Source organism: Lissotriton helveticus, chromosome 2_2 (genome assembly GCF_964261635.1).
Source record: "Lissotriton helveticus chromosome 2_2, aLisHel1.1, whole genome shotgun sequence".
Lineage (NCBI taxonomy): Eukaryota > Metazoa > Chordata > Amphibia > Caudata > Salamandridae > Lissotriton > Lissotriton helveticus.
In genome coordinates, this window is record NC_136060.1 from 72,592,319 (window position 1) to 72,619,563 (window position 27,245).

The 27,245-nt window shown below is 47.8% G+C and overlaps 1 protein-coding gene across 1 annotated transcript in view; it reads left to right on the top strand.

The window, feature by feature from the left end:
- Positions 1-3,976: 3,976 nt before the first annotated feature.
- The window catches only part of FRG1 (FSHD region gene 1), a 173,599-nt gene continuing 150,330 nt past the window's right edge, over positions 3,977-27,245 (top strand). The window contains exon 1 of the mRNA XM_078678936.1: positions 3,977-4,195. The gene's annotated coding sequence lies outside the window, so the exon portion shown is untranslated. The remainder of the gene's footprint in view (positions 4,196-27,245) is intronic.

Genomic DNA, 27,245 nt, shown 5'->3' on the forward strand with positions numbered 1-27,245 from the left:
TGACTTTATATTGTTACTGTATCTTTGCTGCTTACATTGTCTCCTGTGCTAGTATCCCCCCCCGCGCTGCTGTCCCCTGCACCCACCCGCCCCGCTCCCCGCTTTCCGCTTCCCGCCGCCGGGAGTGGAGACATGCCCCCTTCCTCCCCGATCCCGCCTCCCAGCTGCTCCTCCCTCCCTGCACTTCGCCATAAATGGCGACCGTGCGCACGCGCAGCGGGCGCGCCGACTACGCGCCGAAGGTGCGCCAAAGGTAAGCCCGTCTGCGCCTGGACCGCGCCCAGTGCCACGACCCCTGGCTCCCGCAGACCCCAGCCCACCCGCCGGACCTACAACGCCACTGAACTCAACGCACTCAACGCCGGCCGACTCCCGGGCTGCTACCGAGCCACCCCGAGACGCACCCACGGACCCTTCTGCTGCAACTCCTGCAAGTTCACCTGCATCCGGTCCTGCACTGCTCCAGCACCGGCCAAGACGAGCATCAGCAGCAGCCACCTGAAATGCATCCTGCTCAACACCCGCTCCGTCCACAGACACTCCGTCGAGCTCTGGAACCTGCTCGACACCACAGCCCCAGACGTCGCCTTCCTCACGGAAACCTGGATGAACGCATCTTCAACGCCCGACATCGCCATCGCCATCCCAGACGGCTACAAGATCATCTGGAGGGACCGCGTCAACCAGACCGGAGGAGGCATCGCCATCATCCACAAGAACACCATCCGCATCACGACCAACACCGACGACACCCTCGCACCCGCCGAGCACCTGCACTTCCAGGTCCACATCAACCCCAAGACCACCCTCAGAGACACCCTCATCTACAGACCCCCGGGACCACGCACACAATTCAGCGAGGACATCACCGACTTCGCCAGCCCGCACGCCCTCCCCTCCGCTGTCTACATCCTCCTCGGGGACCTCAACTTCCACCTGGAGAACAACAACGACCACAACACCACCACCCTGCTGGACAACCTCGCCACCATCGGTCTTAAGCAGCTGGTGACCACCCCCACCCACTACGCCGGACACACACTTGACCCCGTCTTCTCATCCAGCAAGGACATCACCTTCAGCCACGCCACCGGACTCCACTGGACGGACCACAGCTGCGTCCACTTCAGCTTCAGAAGGACCACGATCCACCACCACCAGCAACAGGTTGCTCGCAGAAGCTGGAACAAGATCACAGCCGACCAGCTCGCCACTTCCCTGAGCAAGAACCCACCCACCAACACAACGAACCCCAGCCAAGCGGCCACCAACCTCACGAAGTGGATCAGCGACTGCGCAGACGACCTCGCCCCCCTGAGGACCCCGCCTAGCAGACCCGGCAGCAAGAAAGCCCCATGGTTCACCGACGAACTCAAGAGCTCCAAGAAGAGCTGCCGAGCCCTCGAGAGAGCCTGGCGCAGAGACCCAACACCGGACAACATGACTGCCCTCAAGCTCGCCACCCGAAAACACCACCAACTGATCCACGCCACCAAGAAAACTGAATTCAAGGAACGACTGGACAACAACGCACACAACAGCAAGGAACTCTTCAACATCGTTAAAGAGCTCTCCAACCCCAACGCCGGAAACAACGACATCACCCCGTCGCAAGACCTCTGCAACTCCCTCGCCTCCTACTTCTACAACAAGATCACGGACATACACAACAGCTTCAGCACTCAACCGACGCACGCCACGACCGAACCACCACCGCCCCCCACCACCACCCTCCGCGCCTGGACCCCGATCAGCACAGAAGACACCGCCCGCACAATGAACTCCATCCACTCCGGATCTCCGACCGACCCCTGCCCTCACCACGTCTTCAACAAGGCCGACGCTGTCATCGCACCCCACCTGCGGGACATCATCAACACCTCCTTCGACACCGCCACCTTCCCGGAGAGCTGGAAGCACGCCGAACTCAGCGCTCTACTCAAGAAGCCATCAGCCGACCCCACCGACCTCAAGAACTACCGCCCCATCTCGCTGCTCCCGTTCCCTGCAAAAGTCATCGAGAAGACCGTCAACAAGCAGCTGGCCGCCTTCCTCGAGACGAACGGATCCCTCGACCTCTCGCAGTCTGGCTTCTGGGCCAACCACAACACCGAGACCGCCCTGATCGCAGCCACCGATGACATCCGAGCCCTGCTTGACAACGGAGAAACAGCAGCCCTCATCCTCCTAGACCTCTCCGCGGCCTTCGACACCGTCTGCCACCGTACACTAGTATAGCGCCTCAGCAACGTCGGAATCCAGGAGAAGGCACTGGAGTGGATCATCTCCTTCCTCGCCGGAAGGACACAGAGAGTCCGCCTCCCCCCGTTCAGATCAGAAGCCACCGAAGTCATCTGCGGCGTTCCTCAAGGCTCCTCGCTCAGTCCAATCCTCTTCAACGTCTACATGAGCCCCCTCGTAGACCTCGCACGCCAGCACAACCTCAACATCATCTCCTACGCTGACGACACCCAGCTGATCCTCTCCCTCACCAACGACCCCGCCACCGCCAGATCCAACCTTCACGAAGGGATGAAAGAGGTAGCCGAATGGATGAAGAACAGCCGCCTGAAACTGAACTCGGACAAGACGGAAGTCCTCATCCTGGGATCTTCACCCTCCGCCTGGGACGACTCCTGGTGGCCCCCCGCCCTAGGCAACGCACCCAAACCAACAGACCACGCACGCAACCTGGGCTTCATCCTGGACTCCTCCCTCACCATGACCAGACAAGTCAACACCGTCTCCTCGTCGTGCTTCAACATCCTGCGCATGCTACGTAAAATCTTCCGGTGGATCCCCACCGAGACCAGGAAGACGGTCACCCAGGCCCTCGTCACCAGCCGTCTGGACTACGGCAACTCCCTCTACGCCGGAACCACTGCCAAACTCCAGAAGAGACTCCAGCGGATCCAGAACGCCTCAGCACGACTCATCATGGACATCCCCTGTCGCAGCCACATCTCCGGACACCTGAGAGACCTGCACTGGCTCCCGGTCAACAAGAGAATCACCTTCCGTCTCCTCACCCACGCACACAAAGCCCTACACAGCCAAGGCCCAGGATACCTCAACAGCCGCCTCAACTTCTACGCTCCCAAACGCCAGCTTCGATCGACCGGCCACGCCCTCGCCGCCGTCCCCCGCATCCGAAGAGCCACCACAGGGGGACGGTCCTTCTCCTACCTCGCCGCCAAGACTTGGAACTCCCTCCCGACCCACCTCCGCCTGACCCAGGACCACCTCGCCTTCAGGAAGCAACTCAAGACCTGGCTGTTCGAGCAGTAGCGGACCCCCCTCCCCTAGCGCCTTGAGACCCTCTGGGTGAGTAGTGCGCTATATAAATGCTTTGATTGATTGATTGAAAATGAGGTCCTTTTAGGATTGAGAATGTTAGAAAGTCTCCCCCGCCTGAATTATGTGTGCATTCTTTTCTATTTTTTGCAGTTTTATATAGCCAAACTCGACCCAAAGGTATTGTCGTGTTACATTACAGAGTGATTGATTGGCCCAGCATCACAGGATGTTGAGCCAAAGGCGAGACTCGAACCTGGTTCCCCTGCCCCTTACCCCACATCCCCTCTTGGCATTTAATGCATACTTCAATTCAAACTGTACACATCCATGGAAACGTCCCGCTTCCTTCCTCCACAGTTCTCTCCCACTCCTGCGCTGCCTAAAACATGTTAAATCTCCCCGAACTTGAGCTATTCTGTCACTGCGGTCCCTTTGCCCCGCGAACACCATTTCATTGAGCTGATGCGCCGGTACCGTGCACTTTTATTTTACTGTAAAAAATGGGTCCGTGTCCTGGCAGACTGGCAGTCACTCACATACTGGTGACCAATGAAGTAGGACTAGACATATTCCAGTACTGGCGGGAAAGTGTGATGGCCCTGAATTGGTTGAAATAACTGATGTGCTGTGATTGGCTAGTGGTGTTTGTTTATCGGTTGCTCATTGGCTACGTTGCTCCATAGACTGTACCTAGGGTTAAGTAGAGAGGAGGTTTGGGGATACCACGCGAGAGCAATCTTTACAGTACCTGTTTTATTTATGGCCCAGGATTTTGCTGCTGCACACCCTGCTTTCTGACTATTTGACTCTTCGCTATATGATTTCGCCTGTCTGTCTGCAGTTCGTGTTTGAGGCAGCTAGAAGACCCCTGTGAATCTTGTGAACGTACCGAATATTAGTGAGTATGTTCGATTTTGTCTGGACTGCACCGTGCGTCAGCAGCCTCCCACTCTAAACTTTTAGGGGACTGCGTATCCCTAAACTCATATAAATGTGATCCCACTACCCCATTGTACGTTTTGATGAAAGCTTGCACAGTAGGTAGTGCTGGAAATGAAAAATATATATTCCGGGAACCCATAAATTGGGGATCAGTTCCTGGCAGCGAAACGGTGGTGGAGTTACAAGGGTAGGAGTAATTGAAATGCATTCAAATTGATATATATATTTAAATGGTCACAACAAGGACAAATGTGACATGAAAACTGCTATGGCCTACTTATTTGGTCACAAAGAGGCTGCATGCAGGGGCGTAGATTGGTCAGTAGGATGGGGGGGGTCTTCAGATTTTCCAACAATCACGGTGGCATAATGTTAAAATGCATCATACGAAAAGCTGTGTGCATGAGAGTGATCTAGGGGAAAGTGAAAAGGGAGAGGTGATTTGCAAAATAACCAGAATTTAGTAGGACTTACAAAACTGAGTGTGTGAGTTTTTGTCTGTGTGCAAGTAACACTTCTGATGAAATTCGACAGACCTCTAACCATACCCGACTGAAAGTACCTGTATCCATCTATTTATAAGAAAATACATTCATTAGGTGGGTGTAACTCCACAAACACCCCAGCCCCCTAAACCTACGCCCCTGCCTGTGTGTTTCTTTATCATGCAGGGTTCCAGCCCATGCTGTAAAGATGTTTGTGTGTCCAGCAGTTTTTAGGAGGAAATAGGTACATTACATATTCTGTAGAGATCTGCATTTTGCCTACTTGGACTCATAAAATAGTGTAAAGTGTTAATACGCCTGCTGCAAAGTACAGTGTAACATGCAGGTTGTAGATTTGTATTTAATTAGATAGGTAAGTTGGTTACTGCTGTTAACACAGATATTCTTTTGATGCAGTTCATAAGTTGTAGTCCTTCTAAAATGACAAAGTGAGCTGTGTACCGGCATCCAGGATCTGCATGTAACTTGCAAGGCACAGGTTTAGAACCCTAATATTTTTTCTCCATTTCCCATTATTGTAAGGTTACTAAAATTGATCCTTTGGTTAGTAGTAAAATACATAAGTACTACTTAATTTTCTTTAATGTAATTATGCATACAGACAAATGCATCTGGCAGTCTTGCAGTGCATGGATATCTCCTACATACTGGGGTTGAACAACGTAAAAAATTTGATTCCAAATCCTAGTTTCTTTTAAGTACATGTGAAGTGATAACATGATATGTGCCTCTGTTTCAATATCTTGTATTGGCATCTAAGTATTAAGCTGCAGGTAGTGCTCAGCGAGTATGCTAATCACACAAAAGGAATGCGGTTTGTCCTTTAAATCAGGCCTTTATTTTGGGCTTAGCCGGACATAAAAATAAGAAAGCTGATTCTCTGTCTGTTGGTTGTTGCTCCGAAAGGAAAGCAGACAACTTGTGGTGGCTGCTGAATGTGTTCTGGTGTGGCTCACGGGACAAATTGAGCATATTTTACTGGGGCCAATCAGATCCTGCTCAGTAATACCTGCTGTATCTGATATCCTCCTGGATTCCCTTTTTTCTGCTTTTTTGGTAGGCATCTAAAATATGGTGTTTCAGATATGCATTAGTGGCAGACTGACAGCTTTTTTTGTAGCGGATTTCCTAACCCTAATTAATTTTGCAATGGGGTGAAATTTCGTTTTGTGCTGCTCGGTGTAGGTGGGGTTTTGTCAAGAACAGCATTGTCATTCTTTTTAAAGAAAAAGTGCCACTATGCCAGAGATCAGCATTGGTCAATCATATGTGTAGTAAGTGGGTCAAGGACCTTTGTGTGGGTCTTTGCAGCTGGAGATGGTTACAGTCCCTCTTGCTTGCAAAGACTGAAGTAGGCGAACCCTATAGGAGCAAAGTTTTTTTCTAGAGATAGAAAGCTGGCAATGGACAGGTCAGTCTGTCCGGTATCTCCCTTGGTGGTGGGCTTACTTCACGGGGAGTATCTTTTGTATATTCTGTTTTATTGATGGTAAATTAATTGAAAGTGCCCACATAGGTCAATAAGCAACTTGAGTATCTGAAGAGAGATTCGAGGAATTTTTATTTTTATTTCAACGTTATAGTTGAGATGCCAAGGTGTTTTTTTAAACTGCAGACAGGATCTTTTGGACAGCAGTTATTTTCAGCATCACATTTCTACTTACTACTGAATCTATTTTAGTTCATGGTCAAATTGGCTAGCATATCTAAATTAGTGGTTTCACCAGAATGTTTCCATATGATAACCGTTCTTCCTCAGGATTAAACTACAGGATCCGAAATTGTTCACATCCTGTGATTGTCGTGAGCCAAGACCTCTCGTTTTTTCTCTCTCTCTCTCTCTCTCTCTATCTCTCTCTCTATTTATCTTTATGTTTATATTTTTTTAACTTTATTTAGCATTTTGTGAAAAGTAAAGCAGAGCACAGAGTTCAATTGCAGTATATATAGGGTACATTTGAAACACAATCAGTACAATAGGTCAATTAAGGCACAGTAGGACAATCAAGTGGTGACAATATTATATTTGACATATATTAAACTCCGTCCATAGGTTCATCATCGTTACGGTCTAACGGCTCTCTCCCAAACCCCCACATACCAGCACTATCCATGGGCCCGTTTGGTATGCATACGTGAAGTGTGTCCTGGTGTGTGTATGGATGTAGCTCATTTCCCTAACCCACTCCTGTCGGTACAATACCCTGTTCCCGTAGCGAGGGGGGATCTCGCTGCTGTGTCGTGAGGAAATTGCAGAAAGGGCCCCATACGTCTTTCGGTCTGGAAGAAGGCGGAATAGTGCCAGCATGCAGATCGCTCTTCATGGATCAGGTCGCAAGGCTTTGGAGCCAGCCAGCCGTCGTCGGTGCCCTCTTACTACCCCAATAAATCGTAACCTTTCTTTTGGCTAAGAGTAGGAAGATAGTGACGAACCTGCGCACTTTTATGGGAATCTGGACCACATATCCCAGGAGGGCTATCTCGGGCAGAGGTACCAGAGGAATCTGTATCCTTTATTAAAAAGTTTGTGTACTGCCTCCCAAGAAGTGTGGACTCGCTGGCAAGTCCACGCGAGATGTGAGAAATCAGCCTGTGGGGCATGACAACGCTGGCAACAATGTGGTCTGGTGGGATCTATTCTGTGCATACAGGCTGGCGTAATATAAATTCTACGTAAACTTGTTAAAGTGGATCAGTTTATGTCTGCTGTTGAGGGACACTGTTCTAGTAACTCTGCAGCAAGCCGCCCATTGTTCATCAGTGATTGGGTTGCCTAGGTCCAGTTCCCATGCGCTACGCAGTCTTTCATCGTCCACTGGGATCAGGTCAGAGCACCCCCTATATAGGTGGGATATGATATGGAACCCCTTGCTGCTAGTGATCACCAATGTGAGGGGGGAAATGAGGGAGGCTCTAGTGGGTAGTCGGGAAGCTGGACTCGCAGAGCAGAACGTAATCGGGCCAGAATAAATTGGTCCATGAACGTGGCAATTGAAAAGGTAGACATATCCTCCAGGTCAAACATGTGGCCAGCCGGATAGAGGTCACCCATCATGGCAATGTTAAATTTAGTGCAGGTCCTTTGTACCAGTTTTTCGCTCGTTATAGGTAGGAAAGGGGCATTGGGTAGCGGAAGAGAGGAGGAGTACAATGTTTGTGTGTGTGTGATACGGCACAGCTTAAGCCATGCCCAGCTAGTGGTGGAGACTGGCGGTATGTCTTTGGGGTCTCTAGGGATACCAGTGGGCAGCACAGTGTCTAGTGTGTAAGCAGAATAAAGTCAGATTCTGGGCGTAGGTACTTAATCCTTGCGTCTGGATGGTACCATGTCTGCGCAAAACTACACTGTGCAGCCAGAAAGTACAACTGAAGGTCCGGGACCCCGTAACCTCCTTGGTCACAGGGGAGTGTCATCACCTGCCATTTTACTCTGGGTGTCCTGTCGCCCCAGACTAGTCTAATCCGGTGCGACCTCAGAGTTGCGAAGAATTTGTTAGTGAGTGTGATTGGTATATTATGAAACAGATATAAAAACTTTGGGAGTACAATCGTTTTTACCAGTGCAACTCGCCCCGCCATGGAAAGGGGAAGTTTAAGCCAGGAGGCAATTTGTGCTTCCAATTTGGAGCTGGCCACTCCATAATTCCGGCGTATAATCTGGTCCGTGTCAAGATGGTTATGAATCCTAAGTATTTTACCGAGTCCTCGCACCATTCCAAAGGGTATTTCAGGACCCATCTGGTTGTGCTAGCCGTGAGGGGAAATATGACTGATTTATGCCGGTTTACCCCCGGCCCTGAGAAGGTGCCAAATCGGAGGATCTCTCTTAGGAGAGGGTCCAAGTTTTTTTGGGGATCCCAGACGTATAGGATGGTGTCATCGGCGTATAAGGAAACCAATAGCGGGCCTGTGTTAAACGGCAATCCCCTGTGTTGTTCCTGAAAGTGTCTTATCATTGGGTCCATTGCTAGAATAAACAGTACAGGGGATAGGGGGCAACCCTGTCGCGTGCCACGAGATAATGCGAAGGGGGACGATAAGGCGCCGTTTAGTCGGAGCCGAGCTGTAGGTTCTGTGTATAACAAAACAGTGGTGGCAACGAATCCCTGGGCCATTCCCATGCGTTGCTTTATGGAAAGAAAAAAGGGCCATTTTATGGAATCTAAGGCTTTTTAGTGTCTAGTAGGATTGCCGCTGCGGGAACTTCCGGGTTAATTCTGTGTAAGGTGTTTAAGAGGGTGCGGAGGTTGAAGGCAGTGGATCTGTGGGGAATGAAACCCGATTGCGCACGGGATGTTATAGACTCGATACGTAGTGAAAGTCGGCATGCCAATGCCTTGGCAAGGATTTTATAGTCTAAGTTTAACAGTGATAGGGGTCTATAGGAGCTACAGTGTAGTGGATCTTTGCCTGGTTTAGGGAGCAGAATAATAACTGCCTCTCGTAGGTTAGGAGGGAGCTACTGCCTTTCTAGTGGTTCAGCATAAACATCTAAAAGTCGGGGAATCAAAAGGTCTCTATAGGTTTTGTAGAATTCGCCTGTAAATCCATCCAATCCGGGGGCTGTGGATGGGTTCAGGGCTGTAATGGCCTCGTTTATGCTGTCCGCTGTAATGGGTACTGTAACAAATCTTGCATACATTTCTCCAAATATACCAATGCTATCTCGGAAAGGTACGATTCTTGACCGGAACTGTCTTACCCTAGTCTGGAGGTGTATAATGCCTTAAAATAAGTTAAATTCCTTATGTATCAGCAGAGGGTCTGTGAGCGTAGTCCCTGACGTGGAGTGCAGTTCTGTGATGTACGCTTTTGCGTAAGGAGGTCGGAGCATTTGTGCCAGGACACGGCTAGGGCGATCTCCCTCCCCATAAACCTTAGCGTTATGATATTTTCCCATGTAGAGTATTTCCCTGTCAGCTACCTCTTTGTACTCTAAGAGCAGCGTTGCTTGCTTTACGTTGTAGCCAGGTCGGTAGCCGCCGCCTGTGCAGTGTCCAATGTAGTCAGTTCATTCTTTATACGGGAAAGTGTGCCACGTATGTCGCGAAGTACCCCAGAGCTCTTTGAAATACAAATGCCCCTCATACAGGCCTTAAAACCCTCCCACAACATTGCCTCGGATCCACAGAGCCAGTGTTCAAGTCAAAGTAGTCCTCTATGGCTACATAGAGTTCTTGTTTAAACACTTCATCATCTAGAGCACGGTTCGGGAATCTTCACTGCCTTTCAAATCCCTCTGGGCGAGTAACCAATAGCCCCAGTAAGACTGGGGAGTGATCAGAATACGACCTGGGCAATGTCTGTATCCTGTGGAACCATCTAGACATTTCAGGGGAGGCCAACCATTAATCAAGCTGTGTCCAAGTGTCCCTTACGCTGATGTAATGTGTATACGTGGTGTGGACTGGGTCGCGTACTCTTCCCAAGTCCAGTAATGTAAGGTGATCGCATAAGGAGTGCAGGGCTCTGCGTGCCCTTGGTTTAGGGTCTGGGGCTGTGGATGTGCTGTCAGATGTCGGGTTGAGTGTGACGTTAAAGTCGCCCCCCAAGAGAAGAGGTGTGGAACCCAGTTGCAGCATTTTCGAGTGGAGGGCGTGAAAGAAATCAAGGGAGTCCATGTTGGGACCATAGATAAATCCCATCGCAATCTTCGGGTTGAAAAGTGTGCCCTCCACATTCACAAATCTGCCGGCATTGTCAGATATGATTGAATGGCATTTGAAGGGAAGTCGTTTATGTATGAGAATGACTGTGCCCCTAGCCTAATTACTGTAATTGGCGAAGTAACAGTGTGGTCCCCGCGAGGATGCAAAACGGAACCAGTCACCAGGGGGGAGATGTGTCTTCTGGAGAAATGCGACGTCTACCTTGTGGCGGGTCAGGTAATGTATCACCTGCCTCCTTTTACGGGTGTCGTTTAAACCTTGAACATTCCATGTGGCTTAAGTCACACTTGAGGGGCCGGAGTTGTGACCTAAGTGCGTCATGACTGTGTGTCTCGTACAATAGTGACGGATAACCTAGGTTTGTACCCTGCAAAAGCGTCTGTGATATAAGATAACTTCAACTCAGTGCAAAGCTTGAACTCTAATTCCCCTCCCGCCACCCCCCACCAAGCCTTCCTGCCCATTCAGAGAGGCAATCCCCATTTTCCAGGTACATTGCATGGCACACGTAAACCTTGAAACATTTGAAAATCCAGTCTAATGGGGTACATGTTGTCTCAACCAAAACGATCTGAGGTGTACACCAACGGTGGGGACGTATACTATCCATGGACCAGCAATCAATGACAGAATATGCTTTCTTATTTTCAGACAAAACCAAATAATAATTATGAACCAACAAAGTAGCGGCAGTACTTGTAAAGTGAACAAATCACTGAGCTTAAGAACAGGTCTGCGCTGGCATCTGACCCACTATGAGGTGGGGGAGGAGGTTGCAGTCTCGGAGTTGCACTTATTATTAAGCTTGTATGTGTGGCAGAATTCTTGCACCTCCGTTGGGTTTTCGAATATTCAGGAGCGGCCATTAACTTCCACCCGTAATCTGGCAGGGTAAAGCATGCCATATTTTAGACCCAAGTTTTTGAGTGTAGCCTTGGCTCCCTGGAACTTTCTTCTAGCGTCTTGCACCATAGCAGTGAAGTCAGGGTATAGTGACAGTTTTGAAACCTGCCATGTGAGGTCGCCCTTTTCACGGGCCAGAGACACTGCACTGCGACTATCTCTGAAGTTCATTATCCTGGCTAAAATGGGTCTGGGTGGGAGACCTGGGTTGGGTCTCTGCCCTAGCGACTTGTGCGTGCGTTCTACCACAAAGCCTGGGGTGAATGCCTCTTTGCCAAAAAGGTCAGTCAGGATGGTTTCCACTAGAGTGTCCATGCGCCCAGTGGATGTGGATTCCGGAACGCCCACGAGGCGGATGTTGTTGCGTCGACTCCTTGCTTCTAAATCCTCATTTTTTATTGCTACGTCCTTCAGTATGCGCGCCATACGTTCTACCCTTTTTAGGGTCTGGGACATTCCGTCCTCCAAGTCGGATGTTTGGGACTCAACCACGTCCAGTCGCCTATCATGCACCTGGATGTTTGCCCCTAGGTCTGCCATGTGCTTGTCCAGGGTATCAAAGCGAATGTCTAATGCCTTGAATCCCGCCCTCATTTCTAGCAGCAAGGGGCCCAGCTGGCTGGTGTCTTCCGCAGGTGCATGTGGTGTCTGCCCTCCAGTCGCCATGTCGCTAGGCAGGTCTCGATTGGCGTCCGTAAGTTTTTGAAAGGGTAGTTGGCGTTGTTTCAGAGTCTTGCGGCCCATGCCACGCAATTGTTGGAGGGCCTATGGGGAGGTGTTAGGTGGAATGATTCAGTGGAACACCCTCAGCGGAGGTGTAGCCGTCTGTGATGACACCTCTACAGCAATTTTAAGCGCAGCTCCAGCCTGGTCAGGCCGTGTCGCCAGCCGCTGCATGCGCCGGTGTAGCACATGTAAAAATAACACACAACTGTGGGTCTATGTGTGTAGGAGAGTCGTTCTGACCCTTGCTTGCCCTCTAGCGCGTCTCCGAATTGTTCCGTTAGTGATGCAAATGCAGTGTCCTTGATGAGGCCCAGAACTAAGATGTGATGCAGGGACTCAGTGAGGTCTCCACAATGGCAGTGGGGTCTTCAGTGGCGCTGGCGAGGCGGGCGGTCCGAGGCTGCAGCAGGGGGAATGCGGTCTGGGGGCTCCTCCGTTATTGAGAAGCTGGAGGGGGCGGAGAAAGGCCCAGCGCGCCCCAGCAGCCTCCAGGACTCAGGAGCGCTAGTGCCCTCGTCCGCTAAGCTCCGCGATTCCGGCCCAGCCAGTGTTCGCGAGCACCAATATGGAGCCCGCCCCCCCCTGCTGCTGCATGGAGATGAGGCGGCCGCGGGAGCGATTCTCGTGCCAGAGGTCCGTTTACGCTGCGGTGCTTCCAGACACCACCCGCCGCTCAGGGCCCAGCTCTGGCTATACCGGCCCTCCGCTTCACCCACCGCACCTCCGAGCAGCAGGTGTTGATCGCCTCTCTTCTTTGCCACCGGTGATCGAGGATGGCAGTCCTCGTCAGGTCGCCATCTTGTGTATCGCTATCCCGCACCGCCGCACAGCTTCAGGAATATTGTCGCCTCCAGGATCGGATGCCTGTTCTCAGTCCGCCCAGCCGGTGCCTCACTGTTCCGCCAGGTTTTCATCAAGTTTGGGCCGCATTAGTGGCCGGGGAAGTGTCCGGATGGATTATGTGGTTCGGGAGAGTTTTAGCCCAGCGCGGCCATTCCGGTCGTCGGCGAAGCCACGCCCTTTTCTATATATATATATATATATATATATATATATATATATATATATATATATATATATATATTCACTGAAAAAACCATAGGTTATAGACCATATATAGTTAGGAATTAGCATTTAAAAAACCTTATTTTACTCACACAAAACCATTGAAATTCCATATATAGTTAGTTGCACTAACTATATATCGCGCACCCGCAATCCACTGCTGATCATGTCACATATTACATCATTCATGACATGGTCAGTGACATCACTGATGACATCACTGATGACATCTCAAATGACATCACTGATGACATCACTGATGACAACATCCAGTGACTGTATTTTTCTGTAAAGTTAAAATATGTCTTGAGTGGATGTATAAGTGTCTGGATGAAGGATTTAGTAGGTGCATGACTGACTGTATGAGTGAGTGATTAAATGTGTCTCACTGAATGCATGGGTTAGTGACTAAACTGTCTTAATTTGTGCATCATTATGTCTGTTGTTCTGTAAACTGCTGCATGTGTTGATCATTAGCTATACGAGAGGCTATATGTGTTATTAATTGGTTGCCCAAGTATTTCTATGGGAGATTGAGTTTGTGTGGGGGTGGCTGGAAGGTGTGTGACTCTATGCATAGATGTGTGAGCAGTTTATTCACTAGGTGTATGAGTTCAAGAGTGCATGTGGAAACAGCTACATGGGCAGTTGACTGTGTGCATGAGTGTATTGATGAGTGAATGGATATCTCAATGCTACATGTCATAGTAAGTACATATGTAAAACACAGTACATGTGAGAGTTGGCATATATAAATAACTGTGCATGAGAGCCACTGAATGAGTGAGTGGTTGTATCGATCATTGTGAACTTGTATCAGGGATTGTATAAGAGAGTAAATATGTGTTAGTATATGTTTCAATAAGTAAGGTGTGTTTAACTGTATAGTTGAAGAAATGGAGGTGAGATTGTTTCTTTGCATGACTGACTGGGTGTGTGAGTAACTCCATGGATAAGTGGCAGTGTGTGAGTGTCTGTTTACACTGAGTGTATCTAAGGTTATATTAGAGTCTGAAGAGGTTTATCGTATTAGCACAAGAATGATGTCAAATGAGATGTCATCAGTGATGTCATTTGAGATGTCATCAGTGATGTCATCAGTGATGTCACTGACCATGTCATGAATGATGTAATATGTGACATGATCAGCAGTGGATTGCGGGTGCGCGATATATAGTTAGTGCAACTAACTATATATGGAATTTCAATGGTTTTGTGTGAGTAAAATAAGGTTTTTTAAATGCTAATTCCTAACTATATATGGTCTATAACCTATGGTTTTTTCAGTGAATTTTCAAGGTTTTGTAAATGCTAATTCCTAACTATATATGGTCTATAACCTATGGTTTTTTCAGTGAATTTCAATGGTTTTTTAATAGCAAATATCATAAGCTGTTGAATGTCAAGTACGTGGTAAGTAAAAACATTTTTGTGTTTATGCACACTGATCTGCTTTGAATGCTGCCCCCCACCCCTCATTTCTATTAGGAGTACTCTCTCTTTGCAGATAGTGAAGGGTAGTTAACGCAGCCCTTTGCCCCCTTTGTAATACGTCGTGCCTGCTTCTCTCTCCATTTGATTGATTGTTCTCTTTGGTTCATTCTCTATTTACAAACAAGCACAGAGTCGCAATACTCTGTTTAGTCTTTGCAGATAGCGAAAAATCGTGTAAAAAAACAAAAGGAATCGAGCAAAATCAGTAGGCCACTAATGGGATCTCTTTTTGACCTCGCTAAAATAGAAACATTAGGAACAACCTGTTGAAAATAGCAATGCGTATGTACATAAGCGGCGTTCATTTGTGTTCACAGTACCCCTTGTTGATTTTTTCAATCGAGCATTGAATTGTTCGAAGTTAATTCTCTTAAGGATCTTCTCTACCTGCAAACGAGGAAGAATAGGAATATTCTCTCTCCCTTTGCAGATAGTGAAGGGTAGGTAACGCAAGCCTTTAACACGTCGTACCTATTTCATTCCTCATTGATTGATTGATTGTCCGAACATTGACTGTTTGGGAATTAGTTCTTTTTGGAGGTATTCCCTGTTTGCAAATAAACGTAGGAAAATCTTTGCAAGTAGTGAAAGGGTACGTAATGCGGACCTTTCTCCCCCGTTGTAATCTGTCATGCCTATCTACTCCCCACTGATTGATGCACCTTTTTCACCCGGACCATTTACTAGAGATACGTCATCTGGCCCGACCAGAGAGCACCCCTAGTGAAAAGGACATATGCAATAATAACGAAGTGATCACTGTATCCTGTTAACAGAAACTTTACCATGAAACAACCTGGAAAGAAAAAAATAGGAAAACGAAAATCAGTAGGCCACTGATGAACATGAACTTTTATTAAACAACAAACAAAGAAACGATAACATAACGTAATGATAAAACCTATTAATGTCCTAGAAACAAGAAAACGTTAAAGTATGCCAGTGGTGAGAGACCAGAAAAACAGTCCGAGAAACCAAATCACCCCTCGCTGTCCCAACTCATGCACTCTGAAAGTTCAAAGTTTTGAGGAGTGCTTGTAACATTGTCTGAAGCCTATTTGCAATTGCTTCATCTTCACTATTCTTAAAGTAAGTGGGGGCTGTTGTGATGCGGTGCCACCCTGAACCGCTTGACGGAGGCCCCCGAGGGACGGTGTCATGTCGCGGACTCGGAGGGGGCGCTTGGCTCCGGCCCCCTCCCCAAGTCGTGTTGCCCTGGTGTGGCCTGAGATCGCCCCCGACATAGGTGGCCGGCTCCCGGGGTCAAGCGGAACTTTTTTCCTTTTGGTGACTCTTCCATTCTTCACCTTGTCCCACAATCCGTTTCACCTAAAGACACGCTGTAGTGGGGCACCCCTTTTCCGTTTCATTTGCCATTCAGCCCGCTTTTGCTACACTGTGCCTCTTCCGCTATTCAGCTGTTTACCGCCCGCTCTTTCGACTACAGCGTCTCGCTCACCATGTACTTGAGTTGCTCCCGCTCTTACGGTGCAGCGATAGGCGGCTGCCACAGGACTCTCAAAATGGCGGCCATCTCTTCAGATTTGGGCGTGGTCCACTAAATGGGCCTGCGACACCTTGGAACTCGGACGCTTGTCTGCTAGAGCTTGGGCTCCATTCTCGAAAGCGTCCCCTCATCCTTGAAGATTCTACAAAAGTCTTGGGGGCCCCCGACTCCCGCAGGCTTCTGGTGGGGAGCGCCTAGCATGATTGCTCGTGGAATGGCCACGACGGAGCTACGAAATGGTGGTGCTCTCATGCTAACGCCAGCTTCAGTCTGAAACATCCAGAAACACTGTAGACTACCAATTCGATCAGTTCCGGTAGCGCTCCAACGTGACCCGGTAGAGAAGAACTTGCCCTCCCCTCTTTGACTGATGGTTCTTGTTGCCTGTCCCTTCTGTTGTCATTTAACAGAACTATTTAGCCTGCTGAAAGGGGTTGTGTGCCGTCCGCTGGTTGGTGGAGACATTTTGACTATATTCTGGACCTGCGTTGTCGCGTAATGCGTCATATGACGCGCCGCGTTAGAAAGTTTAATAAATTATGAAACACAATAAACAATCCTTAAAAAATAAAAAAAAATAATCAACAAAAGCAACAGCTAGGTAATACACATATAATTTTATCTCCGCGAAGCGGAGCGCTGTTACAGATATATATCTTGTTTCTGAACGTTAATTTCTCAAAATGCACTGAAGCACATATATTGAGACCTAGCAAAGGCACATCGGGCTACCAGTCCCTACAATTTTTCCAAGTTTCGTGCAAATCCATTCAGCTGTTCGATCCTACCGAGAGACAAGATGGCGGCCGCTACGGACTGTTTGGAATGTTTACAGACACCGGAGAGCCAATCAGCTTCGCTTCGCAAAGCTCCGTAACGCGAAAAGTACGCGAAGCGGTGCGCTGTTACAGATATATACTTTTTTTTTAACGTTAATTTCTCAAAATCCACTGGAGCACATATATTGAGATCTAGCAAAGGCACATCGGGCTACCAGTCCCTACAATTTTGCCAAGTTTCGTGCAAATCCATTCAGCTGTTCGATTATTATTATTTTTATTTTTTTTTGCCCCGCGGGGCCCTTTTAAAACCTCCACATCAAACCTAGGGGGTGAGCGACAATGTACTATGCCCCCTTATGGTCATTTGCCCCTTCGCTTTGGCCTCCTCTTGTCTCTCGATCCTACCGAGAGACAAGATGGCGGCCGCTACGGACTGTTTGGAATGTTGACAGACGCCGGAGAACCAATCAGCTTCGCTTCACAAAGCTCCGTTGCGCGAAAAGTCAGCGAACCAGAGCGCTGCCCGGTCCGCTGTTACAGATATATATCTTTTTTTAAACGTTAATTTCTCAAAATCCACTGGAGCACATATATTGAGACCTACAAAAGGCACATCGGGCTACCAGTCCCTACAATTTTGCCAAGTTTCGTGCAAATCCATTCAGCCGTTCGGGCTAAAAGTGAGGCCAACCGCCCTATGGAAATTAACATGGGAAAAACGCGTTTTGGGACCCCCCTTTTTTCTCGGCCCCCCCTTGACGAACCCCCCCAAAATTTTCAGGGGCTGCTCAGAAACAAAATGTGCCATTTTCCTGAAAATTTCAGCCAATTCCGTCCACAAACGCCAAAGTTATTAGACATAGAATTTTCAAAAAACCCATAGAGAAAAAATCCTAACTATATATACCTACTGGCGACCGCCAGTAGGTAATATATATATATATATATATATATATATATATATATATATATATATATATATATATACTGACATTTTTTTCTGCCAGCCCTCTTCATCCATTAGTCCACCCACCACAGCTTACAGGATGAAGCAGTGGCTCAGGCTTCCTCTGTCATTGGGTATCTATACTACGAGTAACACCAGTCTGTTCTTTCTCAAGGAACTCCACCTACGAAGTACTCCCTTCCAGTGCCAGGGACTACTATGACATTGAATGTTTTTTGGTACCAAAACATATTTTTGCTTTTAGGGAAACTAAATGTGTTTGTCTGTTTTTTATTTGCTCTCTGATTTGAGTTTTAAAATATAAAAAAATACTCGTATCAAAATGCAATAGTTAAGTGACTAAACTACTCACACTTTAAGTGGGGCAAGCTGAGATTTTGGATGTGGCCCACATTAGAGTTAAGCTTATTTTCATCCTTGAGGTGTGAGGCTTATTGTTGAAAAACATGGTAAAAATGTGCTCCATGCAAATGTACGTCCTGATGGACTTATAACCTATATAATACTGCTATCTCAACTTGCTACATGCCACTTATTAGGTTTCGCTTGCACAGTGCGTGTGCTGTACTTGAGAAAGTTATTGTTTTTAATATACTTAGGGACTTACATCCGCCATCCTCTCTTTCCTGGCTTCTCATTGGTTCCTGGGCGTGCCATATACCCTTTTTTCCCATTTCTATTGGCTGAGCATATTTTCCTGCATTTACCAATGCTTGTTCCTCATCTGCTTCTCTTATCAGTTTCCCCCTGCCGAAATACTATTAATATGCACTTTGGTGGAACTATATTTTCATAAAGTTTTGCCTTTTACTCTTGCAGCATATTTATATGACAATTTATCCCGTATAATTGAATTGAATTGGCATTTGTGTAGAACATGGCTAACCGGGAGCATCCCAGCACTGAAACCGCAACTAGAGGACAGATACCCTAGGGGAAAAGCCAGGCCTTTAGTTGTTTTCGGAACTTCAGGTGATTTGGTTCCCTACGAAGGTTCAACGGAAGGGCATTCCAGAGTCTGGATGCATTGAGTGAGAAAAGCCACCCGCCACTTCTTTCTTTCTTAATCCTAGTGACCACAGCAAGATGAAGATCATCTGAGCGAAGTTTCCTGTTTGCCCTGTAGAGGCGAATCATGGCTTTGTTAATGGAGGGGTCCACGCAGAGAGCCTTAAAGTGGATTCTCTCCTGCACCAGGAGCCACTGGAGGGAGCGTAGTGCGGGCCTTGCTGAGCATCGGTAGGGGGTCTTGTTAAGTAGCCTCTCTGCACAACCTGCAGTTTCGCGGTCACTGAGTTCCGGGCGCCCAAATAAAAGGCATTTCCGTAATCTAGCCTCGCAGAATTAGAGCCTGGATCAGTAGTTTTTTTGCTTGAAATGGTAGAAGAGGGAGGTTTTGTGGATCATTCTTAGCAGGCCATAGCATGTAGCAAGTCTTCCTGGCCTGCACTATGAAGTTAAGGTCCTTGTCTAGCCAAATTCCCAGACGTTTAATCTCTGTCTTGGGAACCGGCATATGACCCATAGAGGGAGGCCATATGGTGCTTGGTGGCAGACTTCGAGAATTACAGAGGACCATGAGCCTGGTCTTTTCCCCATTGAGTTTCAAGTGTGAAAGAGTCATCCACTTGACGACTTCCTCTAGGCAGGAATGGAGGTTATTGGTCTGCTGGTTAGGATGTTTCAGTGCTAAGACCAACTGTGTGTCGTTGGCGTATGTCACCATATGAATCCCAAAGGGGGCTATAACATCTGCCAGCGGGGCCATGTAAACATTAGAAAGGGTAGGACTCAACGAAGAGCCCTGCGTGACTCCCTACTGTAGGGGGATGGGTTGTGATTTAGCGCCGCCTTCAAAGACCTGCAATAATCTTTCTTCTAGGAAGGATTACAGCCATAGTAGGGCTGTTCAGTCACTCCTATACTCCTGAGGCGGTGAACCAGGACACAGTGGTTCACCGTATCGAAGGACGCACTCAGGTCGAGGAGGATTATGGCTGCTGCCCCTCCTGCATCAAGAATTTTTCTGGTTTCTTCCACTACTGATAGAATGGCGGTTTCCGTCCCTTGACCGGGCGGAAGCCCGTTTGGGAGGGGTGAAGAACATGGTTGGTTTCGAGCAACTCGGAGAGAGTATGGTTGATGTGTTTCTCCGCTATCTTATTGATTCCAGGAAGGAGCGAAATAGGGCGATAGTTACCCAGATCGGCTGGATCCAGGTTAGGTTTTTTTAACGGAGATTAAGTGATTTACATAGAACCACAGGATGGTGCACTGCGCTGCCAAGACTCACCGGGATCCCCATCTCTCGAGTCAGCCGCTCTGGCCACAGCACCACATCCTCTCCACTCCACTTATCACAGCTGCGAAGGACATAGCCCACGGAAGAACCAGTTTATCAAATGTGACTGATGGTATTGGTTGAGGATGACAGGCAGACTGCCTAAGATGGCGAGCAAGACAAAGATGCTGGGAAATTAAGTTGAGTATCCATCATCAGGCTCAACTCTTCAGCAATGGAAAGTTATTTGAATCCTCATGCATGAAATCGCTTAACTCTCACTAAATGGGGATGATTTATTTGCTTCGTAAAGACAGTGTAAGTTATCTGATATACAGAAGAGATTTGAATTGGTTAGTGGCACACCTCCTATTTGCATTAATTTGAAGGGGGTAGGAGCATGCACTAGAGAGGATTTGAATGACAGTATATTCATATTTTTGTTTATTTTAACTTCATAATTCTGGGGGTTTGGAGTTGTATACGAATTCCGGGAATCCCATGCTGTTTATTATTGGGGGAGGTCTAGCCCATATCTCCTGTAGCTAGGAAGGGATTTTTGGTACAGACCAGCACAGGTGACTTACATACAATGAGATCTACTACAGAGTATATCCACGCAATTCAAGCACTTAAGATAATCTCTCTTATGTAAGGGGTATCAGCTCCTCTAATAATAAATACATATTGTGTGGATAATTTAGTAGTGAAGACATGAACATTATCTTCATACAAGAAACTCATCTGCTGCAGGAAGATCACTTTTGATGGATTCTAGAGGCTTACCCTTTGCAGTTTTAGGCATCTGCCAGCACAGCACCAAAACATACAGAGTGTCCATTTTATGTAAGCTGGGAATTTGCGGAGAAGGCACCGAACTAAAGAGGGTCTCCTTGGGTAGCTATATAAAAGTGTACACCCAGCTTAGAAGCCAGACTACTACATTGATCAATACATATGCCCAATATAGGTTAGTGTGGTTTTGTAATAGGTGTACTACACCACACTGTGTGTACTAGCAAGGGGCAAGGTGATACTTGTAGGGGACATTAATTTGCATGGGATGTTGTACTGGTCAGGAATGGCTTTAGTACGTCATCTCCTGAGGCGTGAGCCGGGAGAGGGTGCGGTTCAGGTTCGAGGCTGCTTAGTACTTTTTAAAAATTGCTGATTTGCACATTGAAAGCTTAAGTTTTAAAATAAACTATTTTTGACCTATGGTGAGGTACTGGGGTAATTTTATTGGAGGTCCAGTGCGGGGGACAAGTGTTAGTGCTGAGGGGGTACCGACGCGCTACAATGAAGGTCCGCCATCTTTTAGGACCCTCGAAGGTCAGCGCTCTAGTTTCGTGACTCGGGAAGCATAAAGATCGGGCTGGAGCGCACGCGCAGCCTGAAATCTCCTGAGGCGTGAGCCAGGAGAGGGTGCGGTTCAGGTTCGAGGCTGCTTAGTACTTTTAAAAATTGCCGATTTGCACATTGAAAACTCATGTTTAAAATGCGCTCACTGGGGCTCTAACTTTTAAAAATTGACGATTTGCACATCATCCCCGTATCATACGCAGATGACACGCAGCTCCTTTTCCCTTTTAAAACTCTGTCCGCTGAGGTTAGGAACTCTTTTTCGTCAGGTATGAAGGCAGTGGCAAAATGGATGTCCACCAACTACCTCCAATGTAATGTCAACAAAACGGAGGTTATGTTGTTTGGGGAGGCAAAAATTCTATGGACTCCCGAATGGTGGCTGTCAGACCTAGGAGCGGTCCCTGAACCTAAACAGCTCGTGAAGAACCTGGGAATTCGGTTTGACCACGATCTGTCACTGAAGCAACACACAAGTTACATCTCAGGGATATGCTTCTATACCATCAGTCTGCTTCGCAATGTCTTCCCTCTACTACCTGACTCGGTTAAGAAAACCCTCGTCCAAGCACTGATCCTTAGTCGGATCGACTACTGCAATGGCTTGCTGCTCTCTGTAAACGAAGGAGTACTGGCTAAGCTACAAGTCATTCAGAACACGGCAGCTCGCCTTGTTCTGAATGCCCCCCCCGAGAACTGCCTCCAAACTCCTACTTGAACAGCTGCATTGGCTCCCAATTCGACAAAGAGCCAAATTTAAGATCTGCTGCTTGATCCACAAGTGCCTGAACGGACAAGGGCCCGTCTATCTCGAACAGAAATTTGTTCCCTATGTTCCAATTCGTTCCCTCAGATCGAGCAAAGACCTCCTTCTGGTGGTTTCCCGTGCTAAGAAGTCCGGACATGGAGGTAAAGCCCTATCCATTGCTGGTCCCAAGCTGTGGAACAAACTCCCTCTGTCACTGAGACAATGTAAAGAACATCTCACATTTCGGAAACTTTTAAAAACCATCCTGTTAAAAATGATCTCTAACCTCACTTTTTTCACGCCTGCTGTTTACCGGTTCCTAAAGCGCGGAGATACTCCATTTGGAGTGATTCTAGCGCTATACAAACCCACAAACAAATAAATAAATACATTGAAAGCTTACGTTTTAAAATAAACAATTTTTGACCTATTGTGAAGTACTGGGGTCATTTCATTGGAGGTCCAGTGCGGGGGACAAGTGTTAGTGCTGGGGGGGTACCGACGCGCTACAACGAAGGTCTGCCATCTATTAGGACCCTCGAAGGTCAGCGCTCTAGTTTCGGGACTCAGGAAGCATAAATATCGGGCTGGAGTGCCCGCGCTCAGCGCCAGGACCCCTGGTGGGACCATGCTAGGTAAAGGTCCCCTGATCAGGTATGACAAGGCAATGCTACTGGGGCTTAGGGACATGTGCGGAGGGACAGACTGTCTCCGTTTAGACCTCTGTAACGAGCCATCCCGTAGTGTCAGAACCGGCTTGGGCTGTAAGACCGTTCTACCCAGATGGCTTATGACCTCTATTCAGGAAAAGGGGTTGAGAAAAGGGGGGCCAGAAAGGAGATTGAGCACAAGTTCAAATGTGTATCCATTAATGCTAGGTCCCTGGTGAAACACAGCATGGAATGTTCAGAGCTATTAATAGATCAAGGCATCCAGATAGCATTCATTACGGAAACTTGGATGGATTCTGCATCAGGGCCAGACATAGTGAAGGCCACCCCCTCTGGATATCTCTGCCATAGACAGGAAGGGGAAAAGAGGAGGTGATCTACCAAAGTGCCATCAAGGCTATCTTTAAGCCTATACTGATGGATGCCTGCGAAGCTCTATCTTTCAATTTTACGCTTCTTAATCACCAGGCATTTAAAGGATCACTATTATAATGGCCTCCAGGGGTGAAAAACACGTTCTCTGCAGCAATGGGGAGCTTATTAGAAGTAGGTATGTGTGAGGAGACCTTTACGATACTAGGGGACTTCAACTTTCATTTGGAGGATGGTAGTGACCCTGAGACAATTGCCTTACTTGACTTGATGGAAGGAGCTGATCTTAAACAGTTAGTGGTGGGACCCACCCATGGCGCCGGCCATACGTTGGATGGTTTATTTTCCAACCATCCATCTGTGGTGTTTGCGGGAACATGGCCAGTTGCATGGTCCGACCACGCAATAGTAGAACTTAGTATTGTTGTTAGGAAGCTCACTAATATAGAGTCCGGCCTAAAATAAAAATAAAGATCAGCAGAGCCTGGACCAAGTTGGAAGGGAGAGATCTGGAGGAACTCCTAATGGCATCTAAAGAGGAACTTCCACTAGATGTGGAGGAAGCGGCGCTAGTTTATACGAGTTGGCTAGAACAAGCAAGTGTGACCCTAGTGCCAGCCAAAAGAGGATGCATGCAGAGGGAGGTTCCATCAGCCCTCTGGTTCACTGAGGACATCAGACTGGCGGAATTAGGGTGTAAAAAGCTTGAGCGGGAATGGCGCAAAGGCTATAAGGAAATGGACAAGAGGATCCTAAAACACAGTCTTCTTGAATATAAGAAGCTGATTGCCCAAGCAAAACGAGAGCATTTTACTAACCGTATCAATCAGGCTATCAACGGTTCAAAAGAATTATTCAGAACACTCTCTAGCCTTGTATCTCCCAAAGTGGCAGGGCCTCAGCCCAGCCAAGAGCTGTCTGAGGCCTTGGCCACATTTTTCATGACTAAAGTTGAGACCGTTTTTAATGCTTTTTTGGTCTTAACGAGGAGGTGCCCACGAACACAATATCGGAACCCTGAAGGGAACGATCAACGGAATGACAGACTAGATGAGTTTACATCTGTAAGCATGGAAGAGACTATACAAATGCTTTATGGGTTAAAATCAGGGTCACCATATGACCCATGTCTGGTAACAGTAGCCAAGCTGGCGCCTGTACCTATTGCCGCAGCATTAACAACAATCTTCAATAATATGTTCGCAACCGGAGAGTTTCCTGCATGTTGGAAACGGGCATCGATCCTTCCACTGCTGAAAAAGCCAAATCTAGATACAATGGATCCCAACAACTATTGTCCAATCTCCAGGCTCCCACTCCCAGCCAAACTAATTGAAAAGATGATGAATCATCAACGCAGTATGTTTCTGGGGACAACTGGCGCCCTGGACCCCTCCCAACACGGGTTCAGAGTGGGCCATAGCACTGAGCCTGCCTTATTAAAAGCAACTGAGGAAATTAGAGGAGTGATGGACCTAGGGGGCAGAGCTGCACTGGTCGTTTGGGACCTCTCCGTAGCCTTCGACGCGGTACATCATGAGATTTTGATGGACCGGTTGAAGGACTGCGGGGTGCAGGGGAAAGCAGGGGATCTCCTGAAGGCGTTTCTGACTAATAGGGAACAGAGTGTGGCAATGGGAGAGTTTGTATCAACATCTTTCGTTCTACCATGTGGGGTCCCTCAGGGCTCCTCTCTAAGTCCCACTCTGTTCAATATATATGTCACTCCCCTGGCCCCGATTATTAAGTCGTTCGGCTTCAGTCTAACCTTCTACGCAGACGATACACAAATTGTGGTATCAGTGCTGCCAGGGAGGGACGAAGGAGTGGCCTTACAATTTCAGGAATGTATGCTGGCGGTGGGTAGGTGGATGGGCGAAAATTGCCTGAAACTGAACACCGCTAAAACTGAAGTCATTGTATTTGGGGCAAGTAACGCCTTTTGGAGCCCGCAATGGTGGCCAGAGGAGATGGGTGTTCCCCCCCTTCCAGTGGCAAAGGTCAAGAACCTAGGGGTTCTAAAAGATGATCAACTCACATTTAGGCCTCGGGTCAATGCCTTAACATCCTCAATTTATTTTCTTTTAAAAATGTTGCGGAAGATATTCCCCTTCCTTCCCGAAAGCAGTAAAAAGACAGTGGTTACGGCCCTGATCTTACCCCGCCTGGATTACTGCAATAGCCTGCTGCTGAATGCCCAACAGGGGCTTCTTAACAAGATGCAGGTGCTGCAAAATGCAGCAGCCAGACTCCTGACGGGCATTCCAAAGCACGCATCTGTGTCGGGCGAACTCACAAAATTACACTGTCTGCCAGTGCGAAAGCGGATTGCTTTTAAGGCCTTGTGTCAATCAATCAATCAATCAATGACACTTGTAGAGCGCTCTACATACCCGTAGGGTCTCAAGGCGCTGGGGGAGGGGGGGTGCCGCTACTGCTCGAACAGCCAGGTCTTCAGCTTCTTCCTGAAGGAGAGGTGGTCTCGGGTCAGGCGCAGGTCGGTCGGGAGGGAGTTCCAGGTCTTGGCGGCCAGGTAGGAGAAGGACCTTCCTCCTGTAGTCGCTCTTCGGATGCGGGGGACGGCGGCGAGGGCGTGGTTGGCTGATCGGAGGTGGCGTTTGGGAGCGTAGAAGTTGATCCGGTTGTTGAGGTCTGGTTTTCAAGGCGCTCCAAGGCTTTGAACCGGCCTGTCTGAAAGATAATTTCCATTGGTACAACCCCCTCAGACAGTTAAAATCATCGAGCTCGCGACTGGTCATAGTCCCTCGCATAAGGAAAGCGCGATGGGGGGGCAAGAGTTTTGTGTTGGAGGCCACAAAGGCTTGGAATGCCCTGCCCTTTGCCCTGAGGAACACCTCCGATCTTATGACCTTTAGGAAAGGCATTAAGACTTGGCTGTTTTTACAGCAGTCCCGTCGCTTTATACGCTTTCGGAGTATTTCGCCAGAGCCAGGACACCTCCGGGTAAAAGTGCGCTCTATAAATGTCAATAAATAAAAATAAATAAATATATCAACAGGAGCCATGTTTAAAGCCCTGCAAGCAAAATTCAAGGACCACGACATAGAGGATGTAGGGTGTCTTAGTTCATCCTACAGATGGGGGCTACAGTACTTTTCATTAGTACAATTCTTGTACTCCGATCTTGTCTTTATGGCTCTGGGGCGAATTTATTCTTAAAGGGCATTTCCATCTATATCCAAGCTCATGTATGTGTGATGTTTGCAATATGGAGCAGTCCCACTTAAAATGATGTGGAGGATGAATATGGCTCTATTCTGGGACCAAGTTCAGAGGTTATTAACTTGGCTGCTAAGGGGTTTTCCCCTCCTGCGCTAACATTCTTAGAATACCATTGTTCATGACCAGGCCAGCTCGTCATAAGCACAGCTCAACCGTGCCTCATGACGAGCTGGCCTTGTCATTAGCATCGAACAGGTTAAGGACATTAGAGTATTCCTTAATCTTAAGAAATTTTAGGACGCTTCACTGGGGATACTTGGGAATTATTTTATGGCAACTATAGGAAACTTGATTAAGAAGCTGTAGTTTCAACAAAACTGTGTAAAGCCTTTGAACAATTCCTTCCCTACTTGTGAAAAAAAGTTGTGGATTTCTTTAACACATTCAGTGGAGGGCAGGGTGTCACCCCAAACATGTAGGAAGTCAGCTTCAACCTTATCCCCCAAATAGGAAAAGTATTGACGACTGGGCCTCATACATGCTGATCGGCTTACTAAACAGAGATGTAAAGCTCAAGTGCATAAATAAATCAAACTAATGCTCTCCCTATTAGATGCGGATCAAGTGGTTTTTGACCTTTACAGCCCATAGTAGAACAATCTATTCTTCTTTCTTTTAGTGTTCCTCTTGGACTACCCGCTTCAAATTATCCATGGAGATTACTAGAAGTATAAGATACCCCATGGCCAAATACTCTCCTCAATCTTATC